Source organism: Topomyia yanbarensis, chromosome 3 (assembly GCF_030247195.1).
Source record: "Topomyia yanbarensis strain Yona2022 chromosome 3, ASM3024719v1, whole genome shotgun sequence".
Lineage (NCBI taxonomy): Eukaryota > Metazoa > Arthropoda > Insecta > Diptera > Culicidae > Topomyia > Topomyia yanbarensis.
Genome location: NC_080672.1, coordinates 364618143 through 364635947, shown reverse-complemented (window position 1 = coordinate 364635947; position 17805 = coordinate 364618143). Strand labels below are relative to the sequence as shown.

Below are 17805 nucleotides of genomic sequence, written 5' to 3'. Positions count from 1 at the left end.
TTTATTCATTTTATTTATTTTATTCATTTTATTCATTTTTTTCTTTTTATTCATTTAATTTTTTTTAAATAACTGTTATTTTTAGTGGTAGTGTACAATTGTTAAGTGCTAGTCGTATGTCTATCTGTGTATGTGTTCTTCTGAGTATTTGTGACAGACGGTTCAGAGAATGGATGCAGCACTGGTGTATATGATAGAATAGTGGGTACTCCTTCTTGGGATTCGTTGATTACTTTTTGCCGGTGTTCAATTCGTGCATTCGATTCGATTCATTCGGGTTTATTTTCTATTCATTTTTATTCAGCTTTTATTAATTTTTTAAATTAATTTTTCGTTTATTTTTAGCCAATTTTCTACCCTTACTTTTTAAAAAAATTTCATTTTTAATTAAATTTTTTTCACTCATTTTTCATTCAATTTTCATTTATTTTTATTCTCTTTGTTTGATTCAGTTTTTCATTTTTAAAATAGTCTTTATTCATTGTATTCGTTCTATTTACAATGTTCATAATATTCATTCTATTTTTTCTGTTCATCCTATTTATTCTATTCTTTCTATTCATTTTACGGCTTATTATTTTTTATTTCATGAATTTTATTATTTTACTAATTTTATTATTTTTTTTTTCATTTTATTAATTTCATTCATTTTTTATTCACTTAATTCATTCTGTTCATTTTATATATTTGATTCATTTTATTCATTCTGTTCATTTTATTCATTTTGTTCATTTCATCGATTTTATTCATTTCATTCATTTTATTCTTTTTATTATTTTTATTCTTTTTATTATTTTTATTTTTTCTATTATTTTTATTCATTTCATTTATTCTATTCATGGTATTAATTTTATTCATTTTATTAATTTTATTCATTTTATTCTTTGATTCATTTTGTTATCTTTTACTCCTTTTATTCATTTCATTCATTCTATTCATTTTAGTTCCTTTTATTGATTTTATTTATTTTATTCATTTTATTCATCAGTTGTGTACAATTGTTAAGTGCTAGTCGTATGTCTATCTGTGTATGTGTTCTTCTGAGTATTTGTGACAGATGGGCCAGGAAATGGATGCAGCATTGGCTTATATGATAGAATAGTGGGTAATCCTTCTTGGGATTCGTTGATTACTTTTTACCGGTGTTCAATTCGTGCATTCGATTCGATTCATTCGGGAAGATCGGATTGTATAAATTAAGCAACAATTAATTTACCGACGCACGTGAATTATCCGTTCCCGGTCAGCAGAGAATGAAATTTTTTTAACGGAAGTATAATTTGCTGACATTCAAGTAGTTTAATTGCATGTTACATGAATTCTCTTCTTCTACTTCAGTAGTCCTTTTTTGTAGTTTGCTTTTCCACTATTCAAGTGTACCAAAATATTATCAATCAATTTCGCTTCTACTTAGTTTATTTGCCCTTTTCTTTATTCCGCTGTTATTTTTTCTTTTATTGCTATATCTCAAATTAAATCCATGCTTACACTCACTAACACAAAAAAATTGCTTATCCTCTCATATACACTCACAATCTTTCTCATTCCAAACGTAAAAACGTGGCCTTCGCGATAACACAAACCTGGTCACAAACGCAAACGCCCGTGATCTCGCCATCATTCACGCACACGCGACAAAAACGTCAACATACAAACGCTCGAGTCTTTCGCGATACATACGCCCACGATCTCGGGAATAGGGTAACACCCCGGAGATAATATGAACGTTTCAACTCTTATAAGCATTCAAACGCGGTCTCAGAAGACTAAGTGAACGGTTTAGCACTTGAAAATTCACAAACGCGGTCTCGGAAGTCAGCCTCCAAACGCCCGTGTTCACGCGATCATGAATCGTCCGGAAGTCCCTATCCTCGGCCCTAATGGCATAAGTCCAATGCCTTCAGGTGGACCAAATAAAAAGATGACGCTCATATCTACTAAATAAACCGTCGTCCATGGCGTCAAAAAACCGAATTTATACTCGCGAATTTACATACACGCGATAAACATACAAATGCCTGAGCCCTTCGCGATCATCCACGCAATTTACACCAGCGTTCCCGCAGACATGATAACATCCCGGTGATAATATGAACGTCTCAGCACTTATAAACATTCAAACACGGTCTCAAGCGGAAACCCACAATCTCCTGCGCTCGCGCGATAATGAATCGGTCACTTCCGGAATTCTCTACCCTCCATACCAGAAGTCTAGGTCCATGACTTCAATTAAGCCAATTAAAAAAGAAAGTTCTCATATCCACTGGACAACAACTTCCATGGCGACATCCGACATGACAATTCTCATGGGTTCAGACATCATACAACCCTTTAAAAAGATCATAATCATGGTCCGTTGAAAGTTTCTCAACCCATCAAAACACCAGAAAATGATCTCAATAACCCATTTTTGCACCAAAATATGATTTTTATATGTGATATACCGGACCATGATGATGGTGTTTTAATGGGTTGATACCATTCAAAACAATATCAAAACCCCATGCAGTCGGGTGGAATTAAACCAGTTGTGGGGTGGCTTTTAATTTACTCGGTATGACCGGGAATTCTAGTGATAAGGGGTAACTCACTCCCTGTCAGAATGTGAACCGTATACGGAAAACTAAATATCAGAAAATCCAAGAACGCATGCGAATATGTCGATGGGCACACGGTTACAAAATCGAATTTGTACACGCGAAGCTACGTACAAGTTAACATACGCGACGCACACGCGATCGAACACGTTAACGTACAAACGCTCGAGCTCTTCGCTATGATACACGCGATCGCGAAGTCCCTACGCCAGCACATATCGCACCGTGCAAATGGATATCACATTCAGGGTCATAACCTTAAGCAGTGTTTTAGTAGGCGACTTTACCTGACTCGTCTGCAATTGTGGTGAATGATTCTGGCGCACAGTGTCGCTTAGCCGGACAAAACCTCAAAATTTTATTTTAGATTTTTCATAATTTAACATTTTTCTCTGTTTATTAACAGGTTGAATAGAGTCTTCTCAAAATATTAAGTCCTGAGGACGAGAGTTCGATTTTTTACAGAATTTCAAAGGTGAAATAGATGATGAATTCTGAGGAAAACTATTTTCAAACCAAAGTTATTCAAATGAATATATCTTTTTAGTTAAGATTCCGATTGGGGTCAAACTGATTTTATTTGAAAGGTTATTCACTGGACTTATAACTACCATTCGATTTAGTCGATATAAGCCTTTCTTCTCGCTCAGACCTGAAAAACAAACAATAAATCGTGCAATAATTTAAAGTTATAATGTTCAAAGTGGCTGTACTTTTTTTTAACGGTTCGGAAAGATCGTTTGTTATTCATGATACTTGAAAATTAGTATACTTTCCGAAATGAATATCTTGTTTTGCCCCTTTCTGCCCCGAGGTATGAAAACAGATGATTTTTAATGATAGGTCTGAAGGAGACGCATGGTAGCCTTTGACTACCCAGGGTTCGCAATATAATTTATAGATTCGTCTTATCATTATCAACAATTGAAAAAATGTGTATTCTGTTAAAAAATTCACCGCTCCTAATTTTTTGAAAATGAATTTTCGGAAATAGTGCACTTTATATTCGTAAATGTTGCATTTTTGAACCACGCTAAGTGCCAAAATTTTGAGGTAATGAAAAAAACAAAAAATGAACAACAAATATGAATTCAGCATCACAAAATTACCCTAAGAGAAGTTTTCATCAAATTCGGGCCACTTTTGAGGTTTTGTCCGACTTTTGTATGGAAGGTGATCACTGTGTGACGGGGAGCCCTTCTGAGAATTTTAGCTCCAGTAGGACAAATCTTATTTACTTTATTTCTCCATTCTGTTTGTTTTATTAGTTTTACGTATCTAATTAATTTTATGAATTTCATTTATTTTATTCATTTTAAACATTTTAATCTATTTACTGGTTTTATTTGTTTTATTCATTCGTTTTCATAATTTAATGAGCTGTATTCTAGTGGTTTATTCTATTTTTAATTTAATTGATTTGATGCATTTTACTTTTTCTAATTCTAAAATTATTTTTATTCATGTTATTCGTTTTATACATGTTTCCATTGATTGATTTTATTTTTTCATTCATTTCATTTGTTTTATTTTTCAATTCACCTTTATTTATTTTATTAATTTTATTTATGCTATTAATTCTACTATTTTTGTAATCATTTTTTTTACATTTTCTGCATTTTATTTTGTTAGTTTCGTCCATTTTTCATTTCATTCATTTCTATATTTTATTTATATTACTATCTCATATAGGATCAAATTATATTTTACTACAATAAACCTTAAAATCAGATACTTAAATACATCCGCTCTACTGACTTGCCATGTTTATTTGGATTTTGCACATTTGATAGTTTTCAAAGACTACTTAGTGTTTCATAAATCATGTCGTCCTATCCACACTTTCCCTCCACAGTCCAATGACCCTCGCGGAACTATCTTCGGCTCATTGAAAGCGCCATCAATTAGCTCTGAATCTGAGAGTGTTTCACATTCACGATGCTATCTACAGTTCCGCGGCTAAGCTTGATCATTCCGGATTCAATTCGCACCGGGAAGAAATGCGCCAGGGCTACGGACATATTGACAGCTTGTAATTTATTACCAAACGCCCGAAAAGAGGCGCTTTGATAATACATTTCTTTCTCCGTTCACACCTGCGATCGGGTTAGACTTGTGCGGAGAGAGAGAGACGGCATGTTACAGATTTTTATTGGATGATCCGCCACGTCGGTATCCTTTGATAATCATCATCGGCATAAACTCATAATAGCAGCAATTAATGATTTAATTTTTAATTGCCGATCTCGCATATGAATGTTTATCAGCAAGTAACGGTTTCGGAAATTTGCAACTCGGGAACCGAGGGATCTTTGATTAAGCAGAAAAAAACAACAAACAGTTCATTCGTTACGGATAACATTCGCGCTTCCATCCCGCCTCCAACGGGCAAGTGCTATTCGGGAAGCCGAAAGGAATTGAAAAATGTTGCTTCATTAGTGACCGATCGGTCCGGTACAAACATTCAAACTACATCATTATAAAATTGTTCAAATTGCTGATCACAGTCGCGGCTCAAAGTGAATGTGTGCGAAATGCCTGTCCCCACTCTTCTGCCATCGATTCGGTTGATCATCAATCAAGAGCTTTAGCCTATTGTCGTTGACTTTTTTATGATTCTAATCCGATCCTCCAGGCGGTCAGTCAGTCAGTCAGTCAGCCAGGTCCCCCGACAGACCCATCTTTTGATGTCAAAACAGATCGCACCCATCGCAGGGATTGCAGTTCTAGAAAAACAAAACATGATTCCAGCCGATCGCAAAACAGCAGATCATTCGCGTGGATCGCGCAAATATTTTACGACGAAAAACGACTCCAAAAATGTAAATAAATAATCGAAACGGACGACCGGCGACAGGGGATAAAAGCGGATCGAAAAGGACGCCCGGACCAAACAGGTTCACATATTTATAACCCATCCCATCGGCTTGGGACCACTTTCGCGGTTGCGAATCGTCACGTGTAAATCCCGGCTCTCGAGATGGTTGACCAAAATCAACCACCTCCAAAAAAACGCAAAAACTAACAAAAAAAATAACACCAGACCATTTGAAGAATTTCACATCATTAGGAGGTATTCGGATCAGAATTCGCTAACAAGCTGAAATTTATTTAGATTGGGATTTTCGGCCCTGCTCGGAGGGCTTCTGGATCTGCGCACAGCCCTTCCCCCTCCCTGGCCCGGCTTAATTAGATTTGATTGTCTTCGTTCAACTCTCAGTTTTTATGGCCCAATGGTTGCGGAGTGTGTGTGCGTACGGAAAGTGAGAAGCTTCTGGGAATTCTAGGATCATCAGCGAGAATAGTAGGCGAGTTGCAACCGGTAAGCGTGATATTCGTGATGTATCAGACCCATAGCCAGGATTTTGTTTCGGGAGGGGCTTAAAACTTTTTGCATAAATGTTTTAATTCTGGTGACTTGAGATAGTCACTTGAAACTGAATGTAATTTTGAAAATTTCTTTAGCGAAAACAGTTCCAAAACTAAGGCAATAGACAATATGCTGTCTGATACAAGAAATTCGTACATCGACGAATTCTTGCTTTTGAATTTGGTTTTCATTATTAATTTAAATATATTTCAACCATAGGGTCTGTTGATTAAACTATATAGCTGAATCATATGTTGGTTGTTTTCATGTAACTTTAAAATGTTTCACAATATCGCCTTGATGTCAAAGAGAAAGTTGCAGGAAAGTTTACGGGTCTTTTGAAAAACCTATTATTGTTGATGGAGAAACGCGACTAACTTATGAAAAGGTCGTAATAAAACAAAATAATTGTGTTGTTAAAACAAAAGTTAAAATATCTCGAGAACTACTACATTTTAGAAAATTTTTGTTAAGAGCATTTCGATTTAAAATGGCGTTTAGAATCATATTCAAAAAGAAAATTGTATTTTTGACTGCAAATAGTAAGAATTATAAAAAAATGTCAAAAGTTGTTGTTAGGAAAACTTTATTATTTAAAGCTTCTCCAGGATCCAAATACACTAAAAAAGTTGCTTTGGCGTCTTTAAAACGATAAACATTAAATTTTTGACATTTTTTGATTGGGTAACGCGAATAACTTTTAAAAGAGCATAATTACACGAATTAATTGTTTTTGAAGGAGCAAAATTTTAAATATCTCGAAAACTATCGCATTTTGGAAGATTTTTGTTAAATGCATTTTGATTTTAAATGGTGCTTAGAATTATATTCTGTAATAGAATTACAATTTTGTATGTCTGTTAGTATGAAATTTAAAAACATGTACGAAGTTACTGTTAGGAAAACTTTTTTACCGATTTTTTCTCCATCATGCAATCACATTCAAAATGTTTCTTTTCTCTTTTGGTTTTTGGTAACAAAATATAAAAAAAATAAAAAATAGGTTTTTTCGCAATTTAAATTTTCATCATAAATTTTTGTTTTTTTGAAAAATGACACTACATTTTTTTCAGTGTATATTTTTTTCGGACAGTATTCATTCCCTGTAACTCGTTCTCAGATAGTTTTGCTATATCAAATACAGTAATCGAACAAAAAAAATTAAAATTCATACACGTAGAAACGTTTACGCCCTTTTGACAAGTTGCTCTTGAGTCAAAATAATCTAATTCCTGTGGAAAATATTTAGTCTTGCATGACGGTGAAACGTGTAAAGTTTCATTGGAATCTAAGATGGTCGGTCACGATTTTAAAGATTTTCGGACGGATCTTCGTGGAATTCCTCGCTGCACTCTGAAATGCACAACACTAACTGCGCTGACAACTTATATCGACATCTTCGACTTCGTCATTAGTTCCGCGCATGCCACTTTAGGTCATTTCTTTTTAGTATAGTTCATTAAGACTCAATTATTTAAATGCAAATAAAAATACAAGAGAATGTCGAAATTCGCTCCAAATCTTCTGATTAGGCAGGCGATTTGTATATGCGCAGAAACGGTTCAACTCCTAATCAACTCAAATTTATAACAATTTCAAATTTAAATGATGATACATTAAAGACTATTTTCAGACAAGTGAGAACAACTAATTGTTTATCTATTTAAGTATTCAGATTATTCACAGATCCTATTCTTTTATTAAATTGATACTTTTTATATCATTAGACAGGCTTATTTTTCTAGGCAATTCTTCTACTAAATACTTGAAACTATGGCAAAAGACAGACCAGTAATTTTGCTTGTTGACATGTAAAGGGTGTACAAAAATACTACCGATTTCTCTACAAAACATAAATAAGAACTACATATAGCTGTATTTACCTACATTAAGAAAATATTATATTTGAGCACATGAAGCTTACAGGTTTCATTTCGGAATTCATGGGTTTTTGGACAATACAAAAGAGATGTTTCAATGAATTAATTTACTAAACTGGCTAAAATTTTATCTATTATAGGACTGTTGTTATCTTGCATTTTACGTAAATTTCGTCAAATGTCACAAGAGCTTAAAAAATTGACATCCCTGCGCGAACTTAAAAGAGAACCGAAATTCAATTCCTGCCTGCCGCGATGAATGAAATGTTTGGTTCGTTTCCCTTGTCATTCATTCTCCCGACATAGCGCATTCGGGTTCGAATATGTTCGATTTCAGAAGCAAACTGAATTTTGTTTCTATGCTAGCTCTGAGAGGGATTATTGAGCGAAAATGCACTAGACATAGATTACGCAGCTCACTAACGCTCGAACTGTCCACATAATAAGAAATGAATGCTTTGGTTGGTGAAGGAATTTATATTCCCTCTGCATCAAACATTCGATTCTGCATGAAATTTCAGTCAGTTGGAAAGTTAATGAATGACCGAGGCGTTGAATCTGAATGTCAGTTTCGATAAGCAAAAATAGTTGACTGATTTTGAAATTTGGAAGCACTGAATGTAACATTGATGACACCACTAGAATTACTCGAAACAATAAATATGGGTGAGCTAAATAATTTTAGCATCACACTTGCTTCCGACAAATCTAAGAAAACACATCGCACTTGCTTCTCCTGTGCCGGAGAGACTTTCAGAATTCTATGCTTTTAAATTATTGTAATTTATCCGATTTCTGTGAATCTTTTGCAAAAATTTTTGTCAGCGGCAGTTTTCGTGATGCGAAGATGCTTGCAGTTACACTTTCTAAGTCAATTTAAACAATCTGCTTAGTAGTTGGTGCATTTTTAATTAGCTCAAGCTTTTTTACAATCATCATCTAGATTGGAAGAGATGCATGACTTCTTGAAGAAAGCTGTAACGCTATTTGATTACAGGTTTGTTTTACCAAAATTTAGGAAACAATTTCAATCAACGTTGTTCCACCTAACGTTGAATGTTGTGCGAATAACGAAGACGTAATGTGTTTTCGAAAATGCCGTTTTATTCAAACCGAATTGAGAGGATCAGAGCGAAATTCCGAAAGCACTCGTTCTGAATGCATAGAAAAGATAGTAGAGGTGCTCTTGAGGCTTCTTAGATTAGCTGATTCTTTTATCCTCCTCCGTGATTTCTGATCATCTCTCATTTTAGTCCAAAACCAATAAAAAACAGACCGTGAGACTGCTATATACTGAAGACATAAAATCGAAATTATTGGACTAATAGATTCAACTAGTCACAACATTTTAGTTGCAACAGTGTTGCGAACTCGCACGAATGGAACGAATTCCTCGCATTAGCGTAAAATTAAGTGCCAATTAAAATGTTGAAATGACGCGATAGCAAAAACTGTCGCCTCAGCGATATCGTTCTCAGTGAACATTTGATGTCTAGTATTTATACTAAGAGTATAGAGTGCACAGACCTAATACAGTAATTCACATTGGGTACAATTCAAAAACCTGTCATTTAAATTTAAAATAGAGTTGCCAATATCGAGTATTACATCTTAGTTTTGTTAAACGGGACAATCACTTGCGATGATGCGTTCACTTTTGGAGACTTTTGGTTCTCAGTCGTGCATTAAACTTCTTCTACTAATTTTTAAATAATTCATAAGTGAACTCGGTTCAATGCTTTAGCCAATCGAAACAGTAGTTATATAGATATATCTAGTTATACCTATTTCCAACAATAAAAATAATAAAATGAGTTTTACTGGTTGTCCAATAGATCTCACGCAAGCTCTTAACCATTGCACCTTTAGATACCTGTTTACGAAGCAGGGACATATTTTTACCTCACCAACTGCGTATAGGGGGTCGTTCATATCTATCTCGCTATTGAACACTTCCGTGTCATAATCGTGGTTGCTGCCTTTATGTTCGCAAACATGCTTGCTTGTTGCCTTTATGATTGTGAATTTCCTCATTGATTGTGCTGGCTGTAGATTTTGAGATATTGACGCAGCTTTTGCCGTTGAACATGTGCCACATATTTGGTAATTGTTTGTGTTCAGCGGTAAATAAAGCGTAATGTGACGTTTTTTCACAGAACTGGAACGTACTAGTTTGCCTTTGATAAGCGCAAAGAATACTATGTGTATTTGTACCATCGCATTATGTTTTGTACTGTATTTCTCCCATATGTGCTATGTATTTGCAAGTAAGCGGTATCCGATCTTGTAACCGAACATTGATTCTCTCACCGACCATTTATATGAAGATCTTAATTACAGCATTGTCACACACAACCATTAAAATTTAATGGCTTTAAATCATTCAAAATCAATGATTTCGCCCGATCCAATTTGTTGAACGCTATGAGCGCAGAATACCTGAGCTGGTAGAACTCAATAAAGATGGCTCTCGTGAGTATAGCCTCCATTTTCACCATCAGAAAATGTTCCACATCACAAATACTCGGTCTTATGCGAATCACCACTAATCACAGTATTTCAGATTTATTTTTTTTTCTGCCGAATCTCAGCTTTTTTGCACCTTTTGTCGAAATCTCAACAGCTGAGATCTCAGTAAACAATGTTTTTGCTGAGATCTCAGTAAAAGTGACGAATGACAGCTAAGACTCGGACAATATTTCACCGAAAATCAGCAAACAAATTTCAGTTTGTTGAGATATCAGTTTCTAAATTTGCTGACTACACGGCTGTCGAGCTGAATTGAGTGTGTTGGCCGGTGCACCACTTCTTGCTTCTGCGACTTACTCATCTCGACAGATTACTAGGGCATAGTATGGTAGAAGTTTCCTTTGTTCGTCAGACAAGGAACACAATATAAAAGTAACTTTATTTGTCGTTCGCTTCACACCGGCTGGGACAGAAGCATAATCCACACTGAATTTCGTGATTTTGGTTGTTGGAAACAGCAATCTTCTAACTTTGACGAATTTCGCGCCAAATCGTATTCAGAGTTGGCAGCACCCTCTCAGATTCTAATGAAACTTTCTGTACATGAAGACTTTGTGACAAAAAGCCACTTTGCATATTTTGTTTTTTCCAAAAATAATCTAGACTGTCTTTTTGAAAAGGGCCAAACTTTTTTTACCAATTTTTTTCAAATGGCTATAGTCTAAAAATGAAAAATCCAACAAAAAAATGTTGTAGGAGTGGTTTTCACAAAATTAGTCAAATTTTCGAATAAAAATATTGAAAAAATTCTTCATTGACTCCTTCCTACACTGAAAAAAATCGATTTTAAAAATTTAAAGTCGATTTACAAAAAAAACGCATCTTTAATTTGGATGAAATTTTGTTCCGAGATAGATAATTATGTTCCCTACTTACCGTCAAAAATTCAAGTTGGGCACTTTTAAGGAAAAAAAGTTATTTGAAAAAAACTTCTTTGTCCAAACTGAATTTTTTTCTTCAGTGTATTTTTATCGAAAACTAAACCAATGAAAGTCATAATCATCTCAGAATCCAATAAAACTCAGTTTGTGAGAAGATATTGTCTAATTTAGCAACTAGGCATATTTTTATTAAGAGGTTAACTACTTTTTCATTTTTCATGAAATCGAATTTTTTATTACTTTATCTGAAAGAACATGTTTTCCCAATTTTTTATAAAGATCCGAGAAATAGATCGAAAGTTACAGCGCTTCCAAGCGCGCTTCGTCTACCAAGACTCGATTATCTCGATTATCTCGAAATGTCGTCTTACTAAAAATGGTTTTCCGTGATCACGATTGCCGAAAAACTACTTAATCAATTTTCTTAATTTTTTAATTGATCGTAATTAATTTTTTTCGTACTTTAACGATTCCTTTTATATTCATAAATTTTTGTTGCATGGATAAGAATTTTTTAATACAATTTTTAGAGCTTAAAATTATTATTTATTCAACTAATCATCAAGGTACGAGGAATACTCATATACTAATGGAATTTTAGATGATCTATTGGTCTCCAATCGTAATCACGCGCAAACCTCTTAAATAAAAAAGGGTTTCGGGGAAAAAGTCATAACTCCACCAATTATCAATTTATTTTTATAAACTTATGTTTGCTTATTTTACTGAAAAATGTACTATCAAAATATTATAAATTTGATGTAATGAAATTATTGCTTTATTCTTTTGCGTAAATTCAAACTTTCTTGACATTTTTATCGCTAAAAGGTATATAACCCCTTAATCAAGAATCTCATTGAAAAGAGTTTATGTCGTTAAACAAATATTCCATTACTTTTTTATTTTCTTGTTTAGTGCTGAGGAAGAATCAGAGAAAAAATAACCACCACAACATTATGTATTGAATTTTACATAATTATTTAGTTATTTTTATATATTACGTTTGTTTGAAACTATCTTCATGCATGCTATTTTGTATTATTTCTATACAAGGAAAATATTTTTAGTTCATCTTCTGAATTAGAATACCTTTTTGTTTCTACTTTGCCCCCAGGAATAGACACAAAACAGTGGAATTTTTGAGCTCCAGATATTGTTTTGGCGTTATTATACAACTCTTAGACATTTTGTTGTACTGTTCAGTGAATATGTAGCAGAAAATTAATTTTGTGATATTTTTATCAGTTTGTTCAACTTGTTATGGTCTTTCCATCGCGAGCAAGACTGGTTCTTTTTGCCATTCGCTTGAGAGTGCCACCAATAGCACCACAGGATCCTTTTTCAATGGGATGCTACAACAAAATGCCATTCTGCGCTTAACTCATACTTTGACTGGAATCTACACAAGCTTGCAAAGTTTTTCTTATTTTTGTATAGTGCTGCTGCTCTATCAGACATAAAATAAATTAAAGAAAAGTTTGTCAATTGTTTCATAAAATTTATCAGTTTTGAGAGGAACAAATGAACTGCAGTCTTCAAATCTTCCAGTCTTCCGATCTTCATTCAAGTTTGTTGTGAATATATACCGAATTCGTTACAGATACTTTTTGCATATATCAGGCAACTAGCAGCTGGGAAAATGGATTCTGAGATGATTATGACTTTCATTAGTTTAGTTTTAGATAAAAATACAATGAAAAAAAATCAGTTTGGACAAGGAAAAGTTTTTATTCAAATAACTTTTTTTCCTTGAAAGTGACCAACTTGAATTTTTGATGGTAGGTAGGGGACATAATTACGTATCTTGCAACAAAATTTCATCCAAATCAAAAATGGTTTTTTTTTGTAAATCGACTTTAAATTTTCAGAATCGTTTTTTTTTTCAGTGTAGGAGTCAATGAAGAATTTTTTAAATATTTTTATTCGAAAATTTGACTAATTTTGTGAAAATCACTCCAACAATATTTTTTTGTAGGATTTGTCATTTGCCATTTGAAAAAATTGGTAAAAAAAGTTTGGCCCTTTTCAAAAGACAGCCTAGATCATGTGACAAAGTTCTCATATACAGAAAGTTTCATTCAAATCTGAGAGGGTGCTGCCAACATTTGTTCGAGTTGGCGCGAAATTCGTCCTTTATCTCAAACCAAACGAGCTACAAGCAAAAGTCGCTGATAATAATGTTTTTGAAATTTATTTTCAAAACATTTCGGGGGGTGCTTTAGCCCCCTAGCCCCCCTCTAGCTACGTGCCTGGTGAGTAGTCCAAGGATGCCTAATCGGGATGACGAAGATGATTCAAACAATTCACACGTGCACTTTTTGAGCATTTAGTACAGTATTTGAGCGGTAAAAGGATGTTTAAATTAGTTAAGTCCACTATTACTTCATTTCATTTGATCACTTTTTCATTGAATTGTTTTTTAGTTGGATCATTGATCAATAAAAAAGCATCTGAAAGTCAGAAGGTAATGACAAGTTGACTTTAATAATCAGAAGGACAATAATAGTAAGAGACGTGAATAGATAGGCCAATTTTTGTCGTCTGTCACTCGACCCAACTAGTGAATCTAATTCGTTAGTCTGACAAAGGTGGTGGTCCAAGCTTAAAAATGTTCGTCTGTCAGTTAGTGGAAACACTTTCTAGAAAATTGATGGTACCCGTACCGATAATAGATCAAAAAGGTCTCCAGTAAATTTTACCCAGCGATAGAAATCATCCAAGAACTCAAACCATCTCCGCACTACCGATGAAGACCCAATAAAACTATAAAAAAAAACTTTCCGACTGCCGACTGGCCCTGTCGGGCCCCGGTCCGGGTGAATAAGCTGTCGTAAAAAGTTCCAATGAAAATAAAATAAATCGAACATAATGACCTTCGCTTGGTTGTGGTCTTCGCCGCGTCACTGCCCGCGAGTGGACAACGACGGAAACTTTCAGAAAATTAAACGAAACAAACGCCGGGATCGCGTCACTGTTTTTTTTTTATCGAAGATCGCGTCTGCGCGTAAATGTGTGTGAGTGCGTGGGTCAATTTCGATTCTTATTAAAATGCAATAAAAATCGTTGTTAAAGTTTGTTTGTTTTTTTTCAGCTACTGCTTCTGCTATTAGAACATAGTCTGTCCCAAACAAATGTCAGCTGACCGGGGACTCGGTTTTATATCGGTTGGTCCATGGTTGATTAATGGCTTCCATCAATTCAAACTTAGAGCCTGGGAAGGTACCTACGTACGTGTTGCGAGAGTGTATAAATTTCCACCACCCCTGAGTTGAGTGGCTCTTGTTGGTGCCACGATCGTAAAAGTATCTCACAGAATGATCGATTGGAAGGTATCGATAAGTGAGTGGCAATGGAATGAGACATGAAATTTCGTGGAAAATGTCTTAAACGTTTGGATGGTTTGATGGACCCTGGAATTGTCATTAAATAGACGAAATGCTTTAAACGGTAAGGGCCATTTTAATTGTTTTGAAATAGTCAATTTTATTGACGAAGACGTGAAAACAATGTGAGTCATCATTCGTCACATTAACTCGTACCTATCAGACGATTGTTGATTTCAAAAGATAGTGTTTTTAGAGAGGAACCAAATAATAAAAATAATACCATTTCTAAATTGATTCGAAATCGTTCACCTAATTTGAAGGCGTGAAAAAGTTCCAAATCGTTGTTCATAACTATTTGTCACACATCCGCTTGCCACTCCATTGCTTACAGCTAGAGGTGTGCGCCGATGAAAAATATTGTTATCGGCGGCGTTGAAGCGATTTTGACTGGTGGCGGCAGCGTATCGGCGTGACGCCGTTAACTAAAGTAGTCGACGGCGGCGCAATACGGCGTGGAATATTTTTTAGTAGGACTAGACCAAATTTAGCCGAAGATAGAAATAAAAGTTAATAATTGATGCAATATTTGTACAGAAAATTTTCATGCAAAAATATGACATGTCATACAAATTTTGTCATCAATGCAGGTTTAAGTCCTACCTTTTTTACATTTTTAGCACAAACTCTCAATATAGTCATAATCAAACAACCTTCGCAATAATTGAGAGATTAATACAGGATAGGTAGAAGCATCAATTGTATTCTCTGAATTGTCTCCATCATTTATAAGTTTTTTTTCTCAAACTTTAAATATCGTTTTTCTTGAAATGCGTTAAAAGGCGCTTGCATTACTGAGCACCATCACGGTACTGATGGCAAACCTGCTAGACAAAAAAGAATGAAACAGTTAGCAGCTAAAACCGGAAGCGATGCTTATTGAGTTACGGTTCTCATTCCAATGAATTGACAACAATCAGACCGTTCTCTTCTGAATCTCTCACTCATTGGAATTATTATTGAGAGGGATGCAAACTAACCATTTAACAATATAAATACGGTTATGACGGTCATCTTATTACAAACAACGAGCTTGAATTAACAAACAGGCGGTTTCACATAAATAGCTATGCATAAAAGAAACAGAAAGGTGAAGAAAAAATAAACAAAGCACCGCATGCTGCCTGAATACAATACACTGATAATATTTCGTTTACTATACCAATACAAAATAAATGGTACTCAATCTGTCTATCATTTCAATGCGTTCTCTCTCGCACGGTTACTGTAAGTGATAGTTAACTGAAACACTATCCGAGGAAAATGGAAATGATATAACTGTCATTTTTTTGGTGATACGGTCACTTCATATCTACCGGTCACAATTCAAAGACCATCATGAGATTGCACAGCACTGGGCGCTTGTCATAAGATAACATAACAGGTGACGAAATACTACCAAAAATGGATCTTCCATCGAAATTGTGTTTTTTCCCTTCTTGTTCATTTGACACGGCTTAATGCGTTAGCAAAAGTGAGCCGTGGGTCTTCCATGACGTTTACAATATGTAAAAAAATAAAATTAACTTTCAACTGTCCATCGGGTCTTGTTGACGCAGCTTGCTGCTGAGTAAAGCCGTGTCAAGCGATCCTCGATTTTTTCGCAAAATCACCGATTTTCATGAGGTATATTTTATTGTGTAAGGATTATGGCGAATAGCTTTAGCTAAAAATATTTTGTTAAAACCTAATTTTTTCCTTAAGATATTAACCCTTAAACTTTATTGCATGATAAAATTGTAAATTTCGTAACCCAAAAACTACTGAAGATAATTGAATGAATGTTTGTGCACTGTAGAATGATATTTATATTATATTTATTAAAAATATTTCTTCTGTATAATTGTGTGAAAAACAGTACGTTGCATCTACTTAAAAATTTGAATTGTATTTTTTCTTGTGTAAAGTATGTCAATTTACGCGCCAATCGTTCACCTTCAATAATATGTATTGATAGTTTTTCATTTTTGTTCCTACCGAGAATTATGGATGATTTTGTAACGGTGCGCTCTTTCAACGCACGGCTCACTTTGATACAGCCCACGAGAACTTACATATTGGCAACGCCGCACGTCTCAACGTCAGAATGCACATAGCGTAGGAAGTGTGCATCGCATGACTAAATGTAACCACATTTCTAGATCAAACTTTTCTATACGGATTATCATAGGTTAATGTTTTCCGGATATTTTGAGATACTTTTAGATTATTTTTGACCGAATTGCGCAATAAAAACAATAGTTGTTTAATGAATACTTTTTTTGACGTAGGACTACGTCTTTGTTTTTGATATGGGGTGCACTTTACAATTTCAACAAAAATGGTATGTAACGAAAAGTGGTCCAATTTTAAATGCTTATAATTCAGCCATCTTACGGTAAATTTTCATTTTTTGGGCATATCGCTCAGGAATATTTCTAAGAATAGATTCCAATAGATAAACCCAAAGATTTTTTATATCATGGCATTAAAATTTTAAATAATGTTCACCATAGTTAAAATACCACGCATTTGCACACAGAAGGCTGCGCTTCCCTAGTCTGGCACGACAGATTTATGTACCTAACGCGCAACGCTTCTATGAATGACGTCATCATCGACTATTTAAAGAGCAGATTTGGTCGGGCAAGCTCAGTTGTCTCTTGGACAGCAGGCAGAGCAGAGCACTGCGCTGCATGCTCCCACAGCCAGTGTAGCAGAGGCTAGCGTCGTGGTACTAGTTGTCTTTTTCGCACCACCCATCATCACCAGCGTTGACTCATTTTGCTTGGTGCGTATCTTCCATTCGTGTACGGACACGATGTACTGGCACAGCTTTTTGATTCAAGCACGGTACACCGTTCGCTTGGGTTTATTGTTTGAGGCGAATGTGTAGGTTTTGCGTGTATGATAGAAATCTGAGCTTTCGTTGCGCGAAGCGAAAGCTTTCGGTTTTTCTTTGCATTGTCGTCTCCATGACAGACGAAGACTTTCTTAGCAACAAATTCACGCGAATGGATAGAAGAAAGAGCAACGAAGGTTTATTATTTACGTTTCATCAATTTATTGATTCCACGAGATTCATTTCCACTTAACCTATCCCACTTTGATTCTACCTATACATAGGTACTACAAAGCCTATTTATGAATGGCACTGTTACTCAAAAAATGCATCTAAGTCCATCC

At 34.8% G+C, this 17805-nt stretch overlaps 1 protein-coding gene across 1 annotated transcript in view; it reads right to left on the bottom strand.

The window, feature by feature from the left end:
- Positions 1-17805, bottom strand: part of LOC131694082 (fringe glycosyltransferase) — a 452643-nt gene that overhangs the window by 241207 nt on the left and 193631 nt on the right. The gene's annotated exons all lie outside the window — the stretch shown is intronic.